General features: G+C 47.3%; 1 long non-coding RNA gene across 1 annotated transcript; it reads left to right on the forward strand.

The window, feature by feature from the left end:
* Positions 1 to 8,613: 8,613 nt before the first annotated feature.
* LOC123363424 lies at positions 8,614 to 9,292 on the forward strand. The gene is made up of 3 exons (XR_006576750.1): positions 8,614 to 8,812; positions 8,979 to 9,076; positions 9,209 to 9,292. It is a non-coding gene; the product is annotated as an uncharacterized LOC123363424 (long non-coding RNA).
* The last annotated feature ends 8,863 nt before the right edge of the window (positions 9,293 to 18,155 follow it).

Raw genomic sequence — 18,155 nt, forward strand, 5'->3', positions numbered from 1 at the left:
ATTAAGTGGCAAAGTTCAGAAGTTAACTATTCTTTATAATCATTTAATGCATTGCATGTTCCCTCGTAGCTATTTGATCTGTGAATCCATAGAACCCTGCTGGGATTTTTCATTAATTCAATATTCTGCTTCTTGATTTGGTGCCCATTCCACACAAAAATTTATGATGCTATAAAGTAGGAGTTTAGGCATCTTGGAAGGAAGACAGCTACAGCCAGAATAGCCATAGAAATTAATTGAAATTAAAGATTCTTTCTATATAATATTTCTACTCTTAATAGTCTAAGATCATCTTTGGTATTTACTTGAAATGGGAATTTCCTGTGCATCATATAGTCAAATGAGAACTATGGATGATCCATCCATCGGCATTGTTTGTTCTGAATTATGTTTTCATCTTAAATACCTGCTCATGGGCCACTGAGCAGGGTAGCCACCCAGCCAAGGCCCAACCACTTTTTGGTTTGGCCAAACCGGAGTAGTGCTGTGACCCCGTGGGCCAGGTTGAAATACCACTCACTCAAATTTGCAGGTGGTGAATATAGGGGCTTGTGGGAGTGCCTGAAAGGGGAAGAGGAGGGTTGGGGGGAGCAGATCTCTGGTCCCTCTTTAAATCTCAGTCCACAGTCGCTGCTTCTATTTATATAGTACTTTTTATTTGGAAGACTCCAAAAGGCTTTTACAAACTGTAAATTTGTATTTACAGATTTCACTTACCCATCATGGAAAAGCAGCCACCTCTCTAGCAAAATACAATCAGTCCTGAGCTGCTTCTTCAACTCTCCACTTCATGCCCCCTCCCAACCCCACCCCACCCCTTTTTTTTTTTTAAAATAAAAACACACTGTTCTGTGATGAATGGCCAGGGCAAGAACCAAGGTGGGGGAAGTATAGCAAGTATTTTTCCAAGCTCCACCTATTTGAAATTCTAAAACAAGATTCCACTCACAGTAGATAATATGATCATCCTTCTTTTCTTCTGTGCTTTGATCAGCCATGAAACAGTTAATGTTCACATACAAATTGTCATAATTATACTTAACCACCCTATTCAGTGAAGGAGAGACAGTGAAGGAGAGACCTCTCCTAGACCCATTGTTTTAAGCTATCTGCAGATTCAGGAAGACATCACTGCATCAGTTCACGTTTCTAAGGTTTCTTTTTAAATTAAAACTCAGATTCAGAAGCACAAAATAGCAGCCTGCAGAGGAAAGTACCAATTCAGCCAGGTGCCCCAAACGGCTAACTGCTCCTACCTTTGCCATGCTCAGTCATCTCTGTTTTAGCTATGTAAATTAATAGTAGATTCCAAGCCTCACATAGGCAGGGATCCTGCCTTCTTATGTATTCATACAACACTAGGCAAAACTATGAAATTATATTTATATAATACCACACACCACAGCTATTTTGACCAGCAACACTGCACTTTAAGAGGGGAGGAGAAATTATTTTTTGCCAAGTACTATTCAGGGAACATTCAGGTAGACAGAATTCAATTACAGTAGCTGGAATTTTTCTAGGACACATGGGCTAACAATTGCTCTTGCCAGAAATGCCACTGGCTCTTTAATGACTTTAAATGGTCAGGATCTGAGGTTGGCTTTTTTGTCTTATCCAAATAAACGGATCATCAGAGAGCTCTGAACAGAAGTCTTCAACAAAGAAGGAGGGCATAACCCCAGTTACAGTTTACACTTACTCATCAGCTGGGAAAATCTAATTATCTTATTGGGCTCCTTGAAACTACAGACATTAATGGAGAGGCAGGGAAGGTAGAGAGTTTAAAAGAAGCTAGTAAAGGAAATGCTTTTGAATGATTTTGCATGATTTTGCCTTCTAGCACATTTGCAAAAAGGAAACAAGACGGTTACTCACCTGTAGTAACTGTTGTTCTTCGAGATGTGTTGCTCCTATCCATTCCAGTTAGGTGTGCGCGCCGCGCGTGCACGGCATCTCAGAACTTTTTTACCCTAGCAACTCCGGCGGGCTGGCTGGCGCCCCCTGGAGTGACGCCGCTATGGCGCCTGTTATATACTCCAGCCAGCCCGTCCGCTCCTCAGTTCCCTCTTGCCGGCTACTCTGACAGTGGGGAAGGAGGGCGGGTCTGGAATGGATAGGAGCAACACATCTCAAAGAACAACAGTTACTACAGGTGAGTAACCGTCTTTTCTTCTTCGAGTGATTGCTCCTATGCATTCCAGTTAGGTGATTCCCAAGCCTTACCTAGGCGGTGGGGTCGGAGTGAGACGTGGCGGAGTGTAATACCGCGTAGCCGAAGGCTGCGTCGTCTCGAGACTGCTGCACCAACGCGTAGTGGGAGGTGAAGGTGTGGACCGAAGACCAGGTGGCCGCTCGACAGATGTCCTGGATCGGAACATTGGCCAGGAAAGCGGCGGACGAGGCGTGCGCTCTCGTCGAGTGAGCGGTGAGGCGGCATGGTGGCACGCGAGCAAGCTCGTAGCAGGTCCGGATACAATAGTGACCCAGGAGGAAATGCGCTGGGAGGATATCGGCTCGCCCTTCATGCGGTCAGCAACCGCTACGAACAGCTGGGGCGAACGCCGGAAGGGCTTAGTCCGCTCGATGTAGAAAGCGAGCGCCCTGTGGACGTCGAGGGTGTGCAGCTGTTGCTCCCGAGGCGAGGCATGTGGCTTCGGGAAGAACACCGGGAGGAAGATCTCCTGGTTGAGATGGAAAGCTGACACTACCTTCGGGAGGAATGCAGGATGAGGGCGAAGCTGCACCTTGTCCCCATGGAAGACTGTGTACAGCGGGCTAACCGTCAGAGCGCGGAGCTCAGAAACTCGTCTCGCTGATGTAATGGCGACGAGGAAGGCCGTCTTCCAGGAGAGGTAGAGCAGTGAGCACGTGGCTAAGGGCTCGAATGGGGGACTCATCAGCTTAGCCAGCACGAGGTTCAAATCCCATGTCGGGGTAGGACGCCGGACCGGCGGGTACAAGCGGTCCAGGCCCTTGAGGAAGCGGGAAACCATCTGGTTCGAGAAGATGGACCGACCTTCCACGGATGGACGAAAGGCGGACACTGCTGCCAGGTGAACTCTCAAGGAGGAGACCGCAAGACCTTGCTCCTTAAGGTACCAGAGGTAGTCCATGATGGTAGGGACCGGGACTACGAACGGATTGAGATCTCGTTGATCACACCATAGTGCGAATCTCTTCCATTTCGCTAGGTAAGTGGAGCAAGTGGAAGGCTTCCTGCTCTCAAGCAGGACCTGCTGAACTGCCGCAGAACAGCCCCTCTCCGCGTGGGTCAACCACTCAGGTACCAAGCTGTGAGATGGAGGGACTGCAGGTTCGGATGGCAGAGTCTGCCGAAGTCCTGGGTGATGAGGTCCGGCCACAACGGAAGGGGGATGGGTTCCCGAACGGAGAGCTCGAGCAGCAGGGTGTACCAGTGCTGCCTCGGCCAGGCCGGCGCTACGAGTACGATGGTGGCTCTGTCCCTCCGAAGTTTCAGGAGCACTCGGTGCATGAGTGGGAACGGAGAGAAGGCATAGAGGAGGCAATCCGTCCAGGGATAAAGGAAGGCGTCCGACAGGGAGCCTGGCGAGCGACCCTGGTACGAGCAAAACAGGTGGCACTTCCTGTTCTCCCTGGAGGCGAATAGGTCTATCTGGGGAAACCCCCACCTCCGGAAGATTGTGTGGACGACATCTGGACGGAGGGACCACTCGTGGGAGAGGAACGACCTGCTGAGATGGTCGGCCAGCGTGTTCTGCACTCCTGGAAGAAAGGACGCTTCCAGGTGAATGGAGTGGGTCACGCAGAAGTCCCACAGGAGCATCGCCTCCTTGCAGAGGAGGGAGGATCGGGCTCCGCCCTGTTTGTTCACGTAGAACATTGCTGTTGTATTGTCCGTGAACACTGTTACAGAGCGGCCTTGCAGTCGGGTGCAGAAGGTGCGGCAGGCCAGACAGATCGCTCGCAGCTCGCGGACATTGATGTGCAGGGCGAGCTCCTGGGGCGACCACAGACCTTGGGTTTGAAGGTCGCCCAGGTGAGCTCCCCAACCGAGCGCTGAGGCATCCGTGGTCAGAGTGGCGGACGGGCGAGGAGGGTGGAACGGGACTCCCGCACACACGACCTCCGGGTCGAGCCACCAGCGGAGGGACTCGAGGGTCATCCTGGTGACCGTGACCACCATGTCGATGGGGTCTCGATGAGGCCGGTACACCGACGCGAGCCAAGACTGGAACGGGCGGAGGTGGAGCCGCGCGTACGCGGTGACATACGTGCACGAAGCCATGTGGCCCAGGAGGCGGAGGCAGGAGCGCACCGTCGTGGTCGGGAAAGTGACGAGGTCCCGGATGATGGAGACCATCGTCTGGTGTCGAGCGCGAGGGAGACAGGCCCTGGCCACCGTAGAGTCGAGGACCGCTCCGATGAACTCCACTCGCTGTGCTGGCATCAACGTGGACTTCTCGGCGTTGATGAGAAGACCGAGTCGCTGAAAGAGACAGGATTTCTGTCATCTGGGCCATCACGAGTTGTCGGGACTGACCTCGAACCAGCCAGTCGTTGAGATACGGGTAGACGTGTATCTGACGACGGCGGAGGGCCGCGGCAACCACCGCCATGCATTTGGTAAACACCCTCGGGGCGGTGGCGAGTCCGAATGGCAACACTGCGAACTGGTAGTGTGCGTTGTTCACCACGAAACGCAGGTAGCGTCGATGGGGAGGGTAGATCGCGACATGGAAGTAGGCATCCTTCATGTCGAGGGCGGCAAACCAGTCTCCCGGATCCAGAGAGGGAATGATGGTCCCCAAAGTGACCATGCGAAACTTGGGCTTGAGCAGGTACTTGTTCAGCTCGCGAAGGTCCAGGATAGGACGTAGCCCCCCTTTCACTTTGGGGATGAGAAAATAGCGGGAATAGAATCCCCTGCCCCGCCTGTCTTGAGGCACTGCTTCTATGGCACCCACGCTCAACAGAGACTGAACCTCTTGTAAGAGGACTTGCTCGTGAGAGGGGTCCCTGAAGAGGGACAGGGAGGGTGGGTGGGAAGGTGGGGGCGAAACAAATTGCAGGCGGTATCCCGACTGGACCGTTTGAAGCACCCAGTTGTCTGTTGTTAATTGGGACCACGCCGAAAAGAAATGGGAAAGGCGGTTGTAAAATAACGGGGAAGGATCCGGTAGGGAGAGTGATGTGCCGTCCTCGAGCGTCCCATCAAAAGGCCTGCTTGGCCCCCTGAGGGGCCTTGGAAGCGGCCTGGCCCTGGTTACGGCGGTTGCCAGAGGGACGACGGCGGTTTTGGGCCGGTCGCTGGCTATTGTATGGCCGATACCGCTGCTGATAAAGGGGCTGGGAGGGCTGCTGCCGGAAGGACCTGCGCTGCGTCGCCGGCGTGTGCATGCCGAGAGTACGGAATGCAATATGGCCGTCTTTCAGGGTCTGGATTCGAGAATCCATCTTTTCGGAAAAGAGACCCTGTGTGTCGAAGGGCAGGTCCTGTAGAGTATACTGCACCTCTGGCGGCAGGGTAGAGGATTACAGCCAGGCGATGCGCCGCATTGACATGCCGGAGGCCAAGGTCCGAGCTCCGGAGTCCGCAGCGTCGAGGGCGGCCGTGATGGAGGATCGAGATGACCTTCTGCCCTCCTCCAACAACGTCGTGAACTCCTGGTGGGAGGCCGAAGGCAGGAGCTCCGTAAACTTTGCCAGGGACGTCAAGATGTCGTAGACGTACCTGGCGAGGAGGACCATCTGATTGGCAATTCTCATCTGCAAGCCGCCTGCCGAGTAGACCTTGCGGCCTAGCAGGTCCATGCGCCGAGCCTCCTTGGATTTAGGCGCGGGGGCAGGTTGACCGTGCCTCTCGCGGTCATTAACCGACTGCACCACTAACGAGTCCGGGGTTGGGTGGGTGTAAAGGTACTCGTATCCCGTCGGGGGGACCCAGTATTTACGCTCAACCCCGCGGGCCGTGGGAGGAATGGATGCAGGGGTTTGCCAGAGCGTAGTGGCGTTCTTTTGAATTGTCCTGACGAAGGGTAACGCCACGCGCACGGGAGCGTCCGCGCCCACCACATTGGTGATAGGGTCCTCGTCCTCCTGGACCTCCGCCACTGGGAGATCCATGGCCGTCGCCACCCGGCAAAGCAGGTCCTGATGGGCCTTCAGGTCAATAGGCGGTGGGTCTTTGGCTGAAGCACCGGCCACCGCCTCGTCTGGGGAGGTTGAAGAGGACAAGCCCTGTACTACGGCCTCCGCCGCAGGGGCTGTAGACTGTGCCTCGGTTGGGTCCCGCAGCGTGGCGGACTTGTGGTCCGGTGGAATGGGGGACTCATGGTGAGGAGAAGGGGCCGGCCGGCTAACCGTTACCTCGGGGACCCTGCGCTCGACGGCTAGGTCTCTCAGGGGAAACGGTACCCCCTGCGCCTCATGCTGGGCCCATGGAACCCAGAAGCCCCACCGCTGAGACCCCTGAGGATCACCATGTGGGGTCGGTGGCAGGTGCGCGGTGCTGTCCATGCCGGAGGCCACCGATGCCGGGCGGGATGGCCAAGGAGGCGCTGAGGCGCTGACAGACTGCACAGCTGAAGGCGGTAGCCTCTCCGCAGACGGTACCGAGGGACGGCGTGAGTACGTCCGGTACTGGGACGGTGATCGAGACCGTCGGTCACCGCGGTGCCGGGAGCTCAACCGGTGCCGGGAGCTCGACCGGGAGCGGGATCTGCGGTGCCGGGAGATGCTGCGGAAATCACGATGTCGGGAACGACGCCGGGATGGAGACCTCCGGTGGTGCCGACGCGATGGCGATCGGGACCTGGATCTGCGCCGGGAGTGCGACCGGTACCGAGACGACGAACGGTACCGGGACTCTGACCGGCGGCAGGACGGCGACCGGTGCCGAGATCGAGAAAGCGACCGCCGTCGGGACCGGGATCGTGATCGGGACCGGGAGTGTCGCTTGTGCCGGCGGTCCGCGGAGGACGGGCGGAGCATCATCGCCGGCTTCCCGATGGATGGTACAGCCCGCACCGGCGGTGCCGGGGGCCGGAGGCTTGGTGCCTCTACGAGCTGTATGAGCTCTCGGGCTGCAGCGAATGTCTCCGGCGTCGAAGGCAGTCCTGGCTCAACCACGGACGGCGCCGGGGAGCGTGGCGGTGCCGGACTCGACGGGCCTTTTGGCGCCGGAGTCAACGGCCCGGTGCCTGCTGGGCGCACGGCCACCGCGGGAGGCGCCGATGGCGCAATAGTCTTGGCTGAGTCCTGCGCGCGGGACTCAGCAATAGCCTTAGCCAGTCTGCGCTTTCTGGCAGGCGAAAGAGATCGGTGCCGGGTCTTCTCAGCGCCTGACTGAGTGTGCGGTGCCGGAGCGGCTCGGAGCCGCCGGTGCGCTCTGCACCGATGGTGCTCTCGGTGCCGGCGCGGTCGGTGCCGGGGGCTGCAGCGACGCCTCCATAAGGAGCTGTTTTAGTCTATTGTCCCGCTCCTTATACGTTCTCGGCTTGAAGGCGGAACAAATTTTGCACTTGTCCGTGCGATGACCCTCGCCGAGGCAGCGAAGACAGGCGTCGTGCGGGTCCCCAATCGGCATAGGCCTCTGGCAAAGTGTGCAGGGCTTAAAGCCCGGTGCCTTGGGCATGAGCCCGCACCGGGGCAGGAAAGGGAGGGAAACCCCCCCTAACCTTAACACTAAACCTAACAAACTAACTGTAACTATAACTATCACAACTAACTATATGTACTAAGATAACTATCTACAAAAAACCTGTAGCGAGAGCTAGGGTAGTGGAGGACAAAGATCACTCCACCGTTCCAACTGGCCGTCACGGGCAGTAAGAAGGAACTGAGGAGCAGACGGGCCGGCTGGAGTATATAACAGGCGCCATAGCGGCGCCACTCCAGGGGGCACCAGCCAGCCCGCCGGAGTTGCTAGGGTAAAAAAGTTCCGAGGTGCCGTGCACACGCGGCGCGCACACCTAACTGGAATGCATAGGAGCAATCACTCGAAGAAGAACCCTGACTTTTACATCAACCACTAATGTTAAAAAAATAACTTTTAAAATGTCCCATTTGTAATCCATTATTTAAGGCTTATCAGCATAACCCATCATAAGAGTCACATCAGTCTTGCACATATGAGCCCTACTAAATAATGGATTGCAAGTGAGGACAATGGGAGGATTTTTTGAGATGGGGGCCAAAGGGTGTGGCTTGTTTGTTTAGAAGCTTGAGAGGCTAATGGGAGCTATTTTTCTGTCTTTTAATGCCTTCAAAAGCAGGGCCAATAAAGAATACTCCACAGCTGTATGACTACCCATGTCAGGTCACACAGCTGAAAATAATAGGCTTCCCTTTAAAAGGTTTTCGCCCTGGGCATGAATGATTGAAGTTTTGCACAGATGTTAAATTGCCCTGAGGGTCTCACAATACTTTTAATCATGCTTGAAAAACAAACCCCTCAAACAATACCAGTACTGAAAAGCACTGTTCCTTTTAAAGCACCTTTCAAAGGATTATGAATTAAAGAGCTTCTTGTTTTGTTTTTACGAGCAACAGCAGGGTTTTTCAATTAACTGAATATGCCTTTATACTCGACACAGGCCAAGCATGGCTGATCACACAGATAACAGGGAGTGATGGGATGTGCTTTATGATCTCTCATCTACTTTTATCTCTCCCTTACATTCTTTGGCAAGGCTGGGCACAGTTCAGATGCTATGGGGCTAGTTGAACAGAGAGCAGTCCAAAAAGATAAGGAATGCTAAGAATTCAGTCACACCATAGTTCCTTCCTACCCAACCCAACACCACTTTAACTCCATTTTATTAAAAAGGTAATATGAAACAGAGGCATTTGATTGAAATCCTGAAAGATTGTTCACTCTAGGTTGGTCTGTGCTAAGTGATTTGTGGAATTAATAAAGCCTCAGTAAGCATTTGTTCCAGCCCTTAGCCATATCCTCAGCCAGTTTTATTATATTTCACTTATAACTTTACCAGGAGCTGGGACCCAGTCCTGCAGATTCTCCTGAAGATCACAGAAAAGAGTAAGCCTTTCACCACTACAACATCTCTCAGCTCATCAGAAGAAACAGCAGGTAACAAGTTGTGCATGCAGGCTCAGTTTGACATTTTGTGACGTGTGCGCTTTACGGGGCAACTTCCACATTCTATTGATATCGTTTTTGTATGAAGTGTCCTAGGTTTGCTTTTTTTTTCTTTTCTTTAAGAAAAAGAAGTTCCATATTCTGGGTCTATCTGACTAGACATCACAAGAAGCTTACCATTTTTGACTGAGATTCAACAGCCTTAACTCCATCCCCCTGCTACCTCAGTAGCTGCCACAAAAGCTGTCTGGCTCAGCCGGCCCTTCCCCTGCAGGCCCAGTTGCCAGCCTGCTGCAGTAGAACTCTTGTGAAGCTGCTAAAGCTGGGAAAGGTGGTTGTGTAGCAGAGTTATTGCAAAGCAAGAGATTCCAACGAGTCGTCTTTTCCATTTTTTGCACAATAAATGAATGAGGAGGGAAAAAATAAAGTATACTGCCTGGAGATGGTTATTCTGTAATGTTTATTAATCAGAATTTATCATTTGTTTTCTCAGCTTGAGCAGTCGGCTGGGGAGTTAGAGGCCGTCAGTTCTTGGAATATCTCCACCTACTGGCAGTACATTGTGATAACAGAGAGAGGGATTTTAAAAATAATGCAGTTGTAATGGCCACAGAGTACCAGGTACACTTGAGGAAGGAAAACTTCTGTGCATGCTAAGAAAACAATTCTCAAATGCTCATATTTGCTCAAATCAAAAAAAATTTCCTCTTGAACAAGATCATGCCATTATCCTAGATAAATCCTATTTTCATACCAAAGTTCAACTTTAACACTACGCTGCAGGGCTGTTAAAAAAATTGTGCAAAAAATAGTTATAAAATGGGAAGTGCAATTTCACCTCATCCTCACATTCAAGGGGGGGGGAAGCTAAACTTGGTCGTTCAAACATTCAAAAACATCACTTTTCTCCCACTAATGATTAACAAAAGCAGTTACTTCATCTATAATAAGCCTGATGTTACAAATAAGGTATTTAATACTCAGCTAAAGGAAAATACTTTATTGATTGTGCAGGTAGCAACACTTATAGTTCTGGATGCCAGGCAGTTCCCATTGTAAGACTGTTTTCAGTTGCTTATAACTTTGCCATACTTTATTTATCTGGGCTGAAGTTTTCCATGATGGGTGTCAGGCTCCCTCTGAATTTTTCTTTTTCAAGTGTCCATAAAAAAAATGGCTCAGCCATTTACGAGAACAAGATTGGGGTGGGGAAATGCATGGTTTTACCTATGTTAACAAATTGCTTATAAGAATATTAGACACTCTAGAGCCTCCATTTCTTGGAATGGTGACTTGACGTTTTTCAGGAGGTTGCACTGATGTCCGGAATGTCCTTTTTGCTATTGCTTTCAAAAGCTGCCCAAGTTTGGTCAGTTCGGCTGATAAATACATAAATTTCTACATAAGTAGAAACTTGTTAGAGTTTGGCTGATAAATTCTGTGACTAGTCCATCTGTACTGAGCATGCTCCATCCCCTCACAGCTCCTGCATGTGACCAGACTACACATGTGCCCTCCCCCAAACCAACTGACCATACTCCATCCTGGGGCTGCAAAGACTGAGCAAGATTTGCCCTGCAATTGCTGCTCCAGGCCACAGTGGCATCAGGCACAGGAACAGAGACCAAGGAGATCGTGTCTCTTGTCCTTTCAAGATCCCCCTGCTGGCACCCAAGAAGGAAAAAGCTGCCTGACTTAGAATGAAGAGAGGTGAGGGCTGAGAAGATAGGTGTAACTAATGAGGCAGGAGTACCTCAGTGTTGTATCAAGCAGGCAAGATACTAACAAGCTTCAACAGAACTTTATTTACAGTGGAAACCCCTTTACCACGCTGCTGCTGCACCCTCTGTAACTCTCACTCAACCTCCTCAACTCCTCCCCCTCCTTCCTGTTCCCTGTCCTTTCAGACTCCCAACAGCCAGTGGCCCCAGATCTAATAATTACAAGCACATCTAAATACCACACTCAGACAGCAGCTTCTTTCACTATATAGCCTGATTCATCCTCAGAGCATCGCCCATGATGTGCACTGAATGAGGCACAGTCCTATAGAAAAAAGTGTGATCATGTAATTAAAGACTATCATAAATACAAGACACCAAATTAAGATTGCATGAGCAACCTTAATTCAGGTGTTTAACTTTGAATGCTTGACTTTGCTACTTTAATGGTCTTCTAAAGTATTTGTTTTACACACATGCTTAACTTTAGACAGTAGACCAGGGGTTGGCAACCTTTCAGAAGTGGTGTGCCGAGTCTTCATTTATTCACTCTAATTTAAGGTTTCGTGTGCCAGTAATAGATTTTAAACATTTTTAGAAGGTCTCTTTCTATAAATCTATAATATATAACTAAACTATTGTTGTATGTAAAGTAAATAAGGTTTTTAAAATGTTTAAGAAGCTTCATTTAAAATTAAAATGCAGAGCCCCCTGGACCGGTGGCCAGAACCCGGGCAGCATGAGTACCACTGAAAATCAGTTTGCGTGCCGCAGGTTGCCTGCCCCTGCAGTAGAACCACTGTGAGGCCATTCACAATGCCTTAAGTTAAGAATGTGTATGTCTCTGTAGAAACAGGGCCAGAGGGCTATCGAATTCTCTAGGTACCCAAGACTTCCTTAAGCAGCAATACACATGGGAAAGGCACATGTGAGGTGGAGTTCCTGAGCTCCAGCAAAGCTCTGAAAGAAATGCAGAACTGGGGCTGTATTATGCAAAATATATAGCTCTAAATATATAATACACCTTTAATTTATCCCTCTAAATTGATATCTTTTTAATTTTCTAGTTTTAAAAGATAAAATTAAAAATGTGATTCTTCTATGAGTATTTAGGCTAATAAAAGTGTATAGAAATTCCTACTATTTAATTGGGATACTATTAGTAAATATTCTGCTTATTTGGAACATATTTGGCCAATGCCAAAGGATTAAGGCCTGGTATACACTGGGGGGGGGAGAGGTCGATATAAGATACGCAACTTCAGCTATAGGAATAGCGTAGCTGAAGTCGATTTACCTCCCATCCTCATGGCGCGGAATCAACAGCCTCAGCTCCCCCATCAACTCCACTTCCTCTGCTCGCCCTGGTGGAGTTCTGGAGTCGACGGGAGCGCGTTCGGGGATCGATCGATCGCTACCCGCCGATCCGGCAGGTAGTCTGGACGTACCCTAAGTGGTGTTTAACCAGATGTTAAATAGGTGTAAAATACAGAGCTCTAGTCTTAACTCAGAAGTTGCCCAATAAAGATTAAAAGATGGAATAAAAGTTAAATGCAGTGAATATTTTTATTCCTGCACTTCATTCAGTGAGGTACTTATTTCATTTTTCAGTCTTTGCAGGCTTTTTCTCTATGTTAAGGGAGGTACTTCATCAGGATAAGTTGTCCACATAATGTCCCATTCAAGACTATGTACAATTACATTCTAACTTGCCTCCCTTTACTGCAGACTTTATTGTTAGCACAAAACTTAACAGAAAACATCAAAAGCTTTTCTTTATTGAAATGAGTTCTGTGCTTTCTCTTAGATTCCAATAGGTGATTCCCCATCAGACCTATTTCCTGTCTTAAACATTCTGGATCAAATTTCTTTAAGCACCTAAATCCTATTAAGTTTTAATGGGAATTAGGCACTTTTGAAAATGTTTCCCCCTCTATCCTTACATACTGGATTAATAGTGGAACAAACTAATTTGGAAATTCCTTTTCTGGTTACAGTAGATCCTCAGAGTTACAAAGTGACTGGTTAACCGCACACCTCATATGGAACCAGAAGCATGCAGTCAGGTAGCAGCAGAGAGACATACAAATATAGTATGGTTCAGGTTCTGTAGTTTCCGCATTAGAGTGTTGCTCTTTTAAAACTTCTGAAAGCCTGCTCCACACCTCATCCCTCTCAGATTTGGGAAAGCACTTCAGATTCTTAAACTCTTTCCTTAGGGATAGTTTCTTTTTAACACCCAGTCACGTAGGGCCAGGTTCGAGTGCTGTAGCTATCTTTAGAAATCTCACATTGGTACCTTCTTTGCATTTTGTGAAATCTGCTGTGAAAGTGTTCTTAAAATGAAGATGTGCTGGGTCATATCTGAGACTGCTATAACACGAAATATATGGCAGAATGTGGGTAAAACAGAGCAGGAGACATACAATTCTCCCCCAAGGAGTTCAGTCACAAATTTAATTAACGCGTTCTTTTTTTAAAAAGCGTCATCAGCATGGAAGCATGTCCTCTGGAATGGTGGCCGAAGCATGAAGGGGCATATGAATGTTTAGCTTATCTGGCATGTAAATACCTTGCAAAGCCAGCTACAAAAGTGCCATGCAAATGCCTATTCTCACTTTCTGGTGACATTGTAAATAAGAAGAGGGCAGCATTATCTCCTGTAAATGTAAACAAACTTGTTTGTCTTAGCAATTGGCTGAACAAGAAGTAGGAGGAGTGGACTTGTAGATGCTAAAGTTTTACATTGTTTTGTTTTTGAGTGCAGTTACGTAACAAATATCAGGGGGTAGCCGTGTTAGTCTGTATCCACAAATATAACAAGGAGTCCGGTGGAACCTTAAAGACTAACAGATTTATTTGGGCATAAGCTTTCATGGGTAAAAACCTCACTTCATTTAGCCATATGGAGTGGAAATCCATCAACCTCAACAGCCATGCACTGAAGAAGTGAGGTTTTTTACCCACGAAAGCTTATGCCCAAATAAATCTGTTAGTCTTTAAGGTGCCAGCAGACTCCTTGTTATGTAACAAAAAACATCTACGTTTGTAAGTTGCATTTTCACAACAAAGAGATTGCACTACAGTACTTGTATGAGGTTAATTGAAAAATTACGATCTTTTACAGAATATTTGTAATAAAAAATATACGTTTTGATTTCAAACACAGAATACTATATGAATGAAAATGTAGAAAAACACCCAAAATATTTAATACATTTAAATTGGTAGTCTATTTACCAGTGCAATTAAAACTGCAACTAATTGCAATTAATTTTTTAAACATGATTAATTTGAGTACATCACATGAGTTAACGGCAACTAATCGACAGCCCTAAAATATAAGATGTTTAACACTAGTAAATAGGCAATTTGTCCACATCTTTCCCAAAGTGTGGTACTCAAAACTGTACACAATACTCTAGTTGAGGCCTTATCAGTGCTGAGTAGACTGGAAAAATTACTTCATGTCTTACTTACAATATTCCTGCTAACATAGCCCTGAATGATGTTTGCTTTTTTTGCAACAGTTTTACATTGTTGACTCTCATTTAGTTTGTGATCCACTATAACCCCTGGATCCTTTTCTGCAGTACTTCTTCCTAGGCAGTTATTTCTGATCTGATATTTGTGCAACTGATTATTCCTTTCTAAGTGTAGTAATTTCATTTGTCTTTACTGAATTTCATACTATTTATTTCAGATCATTTTGAATTGTAATCTTGTCCTCCAAAGCTCCTGCAACCCCTCCTGGCTTGGTATCATCCACAGACTTTATAAGTGTACTCTTTATGTCATTATCCAAATCATTTGTGAAGATATTGAATACAACTGGCCCCAGAACTGATCCCTGCAGGAGCCCATTCAATGTGTCCTTCCAGCTTGACTATGAACCATTGATAACTACTCTGAGTACAATTTTCCAGTTGTTCACCCACTTTATAGTAGGATCATCTCTAGGGTGTATTTCCCTGGTTTGCTTATGAGATGCCATATGAGACAATATCAAAAGCCTTACTAAAGTCGAGATATCACATCTACTGCTGCCTTCCTCTCCAAAAGGCTTATTAATCTGTCACAGAAGGATTTTTAGGTTGATTTGACATGATTTGTTCTTGAAAAATCCATGTTACCTGTTACTTATCTTATCTTCTAGGTGCTTACAAATTGATTATTTGCTCCATTATCTTTCCAGGTATCGAAGCTAAACTGACTGGTCTAGAATTCCCTGGTTTGTCCTTATTCCCCTTTTTATAGCTAGGTACTATATTTTCCCTTTTCCAATCCTCTGGGATCTCCTCTATCCTCCATGAGTTCTCAAAGATAATCACTAATGACTCAGAGATCTCTTAAGCCAGTTCCTTATGTATTCTACAATGTATTTCATCAGGTCCTGCCAACTTGGAGACATCTAAGTTGTTTAAGTAATTCTTAACTTGTTTTTTCCCCTATTTGAGCTTCAGATCCTACCCCATTTACACTGATGTTCACTATGTTAGTTATCCAATCACTGCTCACCTTTTTGGTAAAAACTGAACAACAAAAGACATTTAAAAACATTCAGGTCATAGCTGTGTTTTCTATTATGGTCTTTCTCTCCTGAGTAATGGGCCTACTCTGTCCTTGGTCTTCCTCTTGCTTCTAATGTATTTCTAAAATGTTTTGTTACCCTTCGTGGCCCTAGCTCATTTAATCTCATTTTGTGTATTGGCCTTTCTAACTTTGTCTCTACATGCTTGTATTGTTATTTTTGTATTCATCCTTCATAATTTAACCTAGTTTCCATTTTTTGTATGACTCCTTTTTGAAGTGATAATATACTACAGATGTCAAAATCCATTCCTGGAAAGTAGATATTACTGTGATGAAACATAATTGATTGCTGTTAGAGGAAAGTCTTGCGAATAAACTGCACTTTTTAAGTGGTTGTTCCCGCAGAGTAGTAGGGAAGGTGAGATCTCTCTGAATGATAAAATACCAGTATCTGTTTACACAACAGAAGATTATAGACACTCTCAGTGAAGTCAATGATAATAAGGTTCTTTCAACCAATTCTTCCCTGTCTGCTTCCCATAAATTGGTTTGCTGTCACCTCTTACAACCCATGGATGGGCTAGACGGTAAGATAGTTAGTTCTTGCTAAAGCCCACCTCCATCAAGCCCCTGAAACTCAAAATGCAGAAGAGATCTTGTAAAACATAAAATAAAAATATTCCAAACCTACAATGTTAAAAGTGTTAAAGGAAGGAGCGTCTTCCTTTTTACATTCTTTTGAAGGATAAATTAAATTCAAAGATATGCTAGTGTTTCTGCTGAGTGGTTTTTATAGCACTACTGAGTATGAAAATACATAGACCCTGACTTAAAAAATAAAGTACACGCAATTTATGTGCACAGATTTATGCAACTGTGTACCTAATTTGTATCTATTTGGCCATTGTCACACTCAAATTCCTGATTGCACATGCAGTCATTCAAACTAATTGCTTGCACATATTAATTGTATAATTTTGAAAATCATGACCTTAATATCTTTCCACCAAAGACTGTTCATGTCAATGTTTTCAAGTACAGAGAGATCTCTCAGCCTCTTAAGAACATAAGAATGGCCATAATGGGTCAGACCAAAGGTCCATCTAGCCTAGTATCTTGTCTTCCGACAGTGGCCAATGCCCGGTGCCCCAGAGGGAATGAACAGAACAGGTAATCAAGTGATCCAGCCCCTTTCCCTCATTTCCAGCTTCTGGCAAACAGAGGCTAGCGACAACATCCTGGCTAATAGCTATTGATGGACCTATCCTCTATGAAGTTATCCAGTTCTTTTTTTAATTCTGTTAGAGTCTTGGCCTTCACAACATCCTCTGGCAAGGAATTCCACAGAACCCATAATGAATTACACATTTTTCTTTCTTAAAGATACTACTCAAAGGTTCAGAAAATATATATTTTCTTTTCTATTACACTGAAAAAAGCATTGGACCTGGCACACAGGCTTCACGATTATTGGTAGAACATCAACTATTTGCAGTAGCTTAGGCCTTGTTTACACTGGCAACTTTCTACACAGTAAAGCAGCTTTCTGCGCTGTAACTCCCAAGGTGTACACACTGCCAAGCCACTTAATGCGCAGAAACTGTGCAGTTGCAGCGCTGTAAAATAAAAAAACACCCTGACAAGAAGCATACAGCTTTCTGCACAGTGGCTACAGTGCCATGGTGCCAGTGTAGACACCCTGGTCGTTTACAGTGCTGTAATTGGCCTCCGGGAGGTTGCTCTGGTCATCGGTTTGAACTCTACTGCCCTGCTCTCAGGTGATCAAGCGTGAGCCCCACTCCTTAAATTCCTTGGGAATTTTGAAAGTCCCCTTCCTGTTTACTCGGTGACACATGCAGTGGTCTCAGCGCATCTTTCTAGGTGACCATGCCTGGTCCATGCACCAGGCAATCCCCCACTTGGAGCAATGCCAAGCTGCTGGACCTCATCAGCATTTGGAGAGAGGAATAGTATTGAAGGAGTAGTGGCCCAGCGAGTAGAGGGACCAAAATAATGTGGCACACCAGAACGAAGCCACGGAGCGGCTCAAACATTATAGAGCACCAAGCAGGCATGCTCCAGGTGCTACTAGCACTGCGAACCAAGCAGCTCCACACCCACCCTCCCCTGCAGCTGCTGTCGCAAAATTCTTTCCCATGCTCCCCTCAGATACCATCACACTCTTATCAACCTCCTGGCTCCAGTCTGTACCCACGGCATTCCACTCCTCCCCCATCGCAGTCCAGCACGCGGACTCCCACTACCCATTGCACTCAACACCCGTCCCTCTGCAGTTTAGCCCTGCTGAAGTACAGTACCTGCTGCACTGTACTCCAAAGGAGAAGGTTGGATAGGATACCTGGACATACACACCCCTTTAACTATCCTGGGACCCCACCTCCTCCTGAGACCCTCCCTTCCCCCATCTCCCCCAGTGTTGATGTGTTGTTTTGTTTGTCTCTCTCCTCCTTTTATTAAAAAACAACAACTGAATTGTTTTGGTTTGAAAGCAATCTTTATTCCATTAATTGAAAGCAAACAGAGCCCTGCAAAGCAACATGAAATTTTCTTAAACCTTCATACTGCATTGTCTGCACCAGTCACAATCACCTCCTAGCATTACAAGCACTGCACTCCTGCATAGCAACAAATATTAGTGGCTTTCAGCTTCAAATTTCTGCCTCAAGGCATCCCTGATCCTTATGGCCCCATCCTGCACCCCTCTAATAGCCCTGGTCTCTGGCTGTTCAAATTCAGCCTCCAGGCATTGAGCCTCAGCAGTTCAGCCCTGAGTGAAGCTTTCACCCTTCCCTTCA

This window comes from Mauremys mutica, chromosome 2 (assembly GCF_020497125.1).
Source record: "Mauremys mutica isolate MM-2020 ecotype Southern chromosome 2, ASM2049712v1, whole genome shotgun sequence".
Classification (NCBI taxonomy): domain Eukaryota; kingdom Metazoa; phylum Chordata; order Testudines; family Geoemydidae; genus Mauremys; species Mauremys mutica.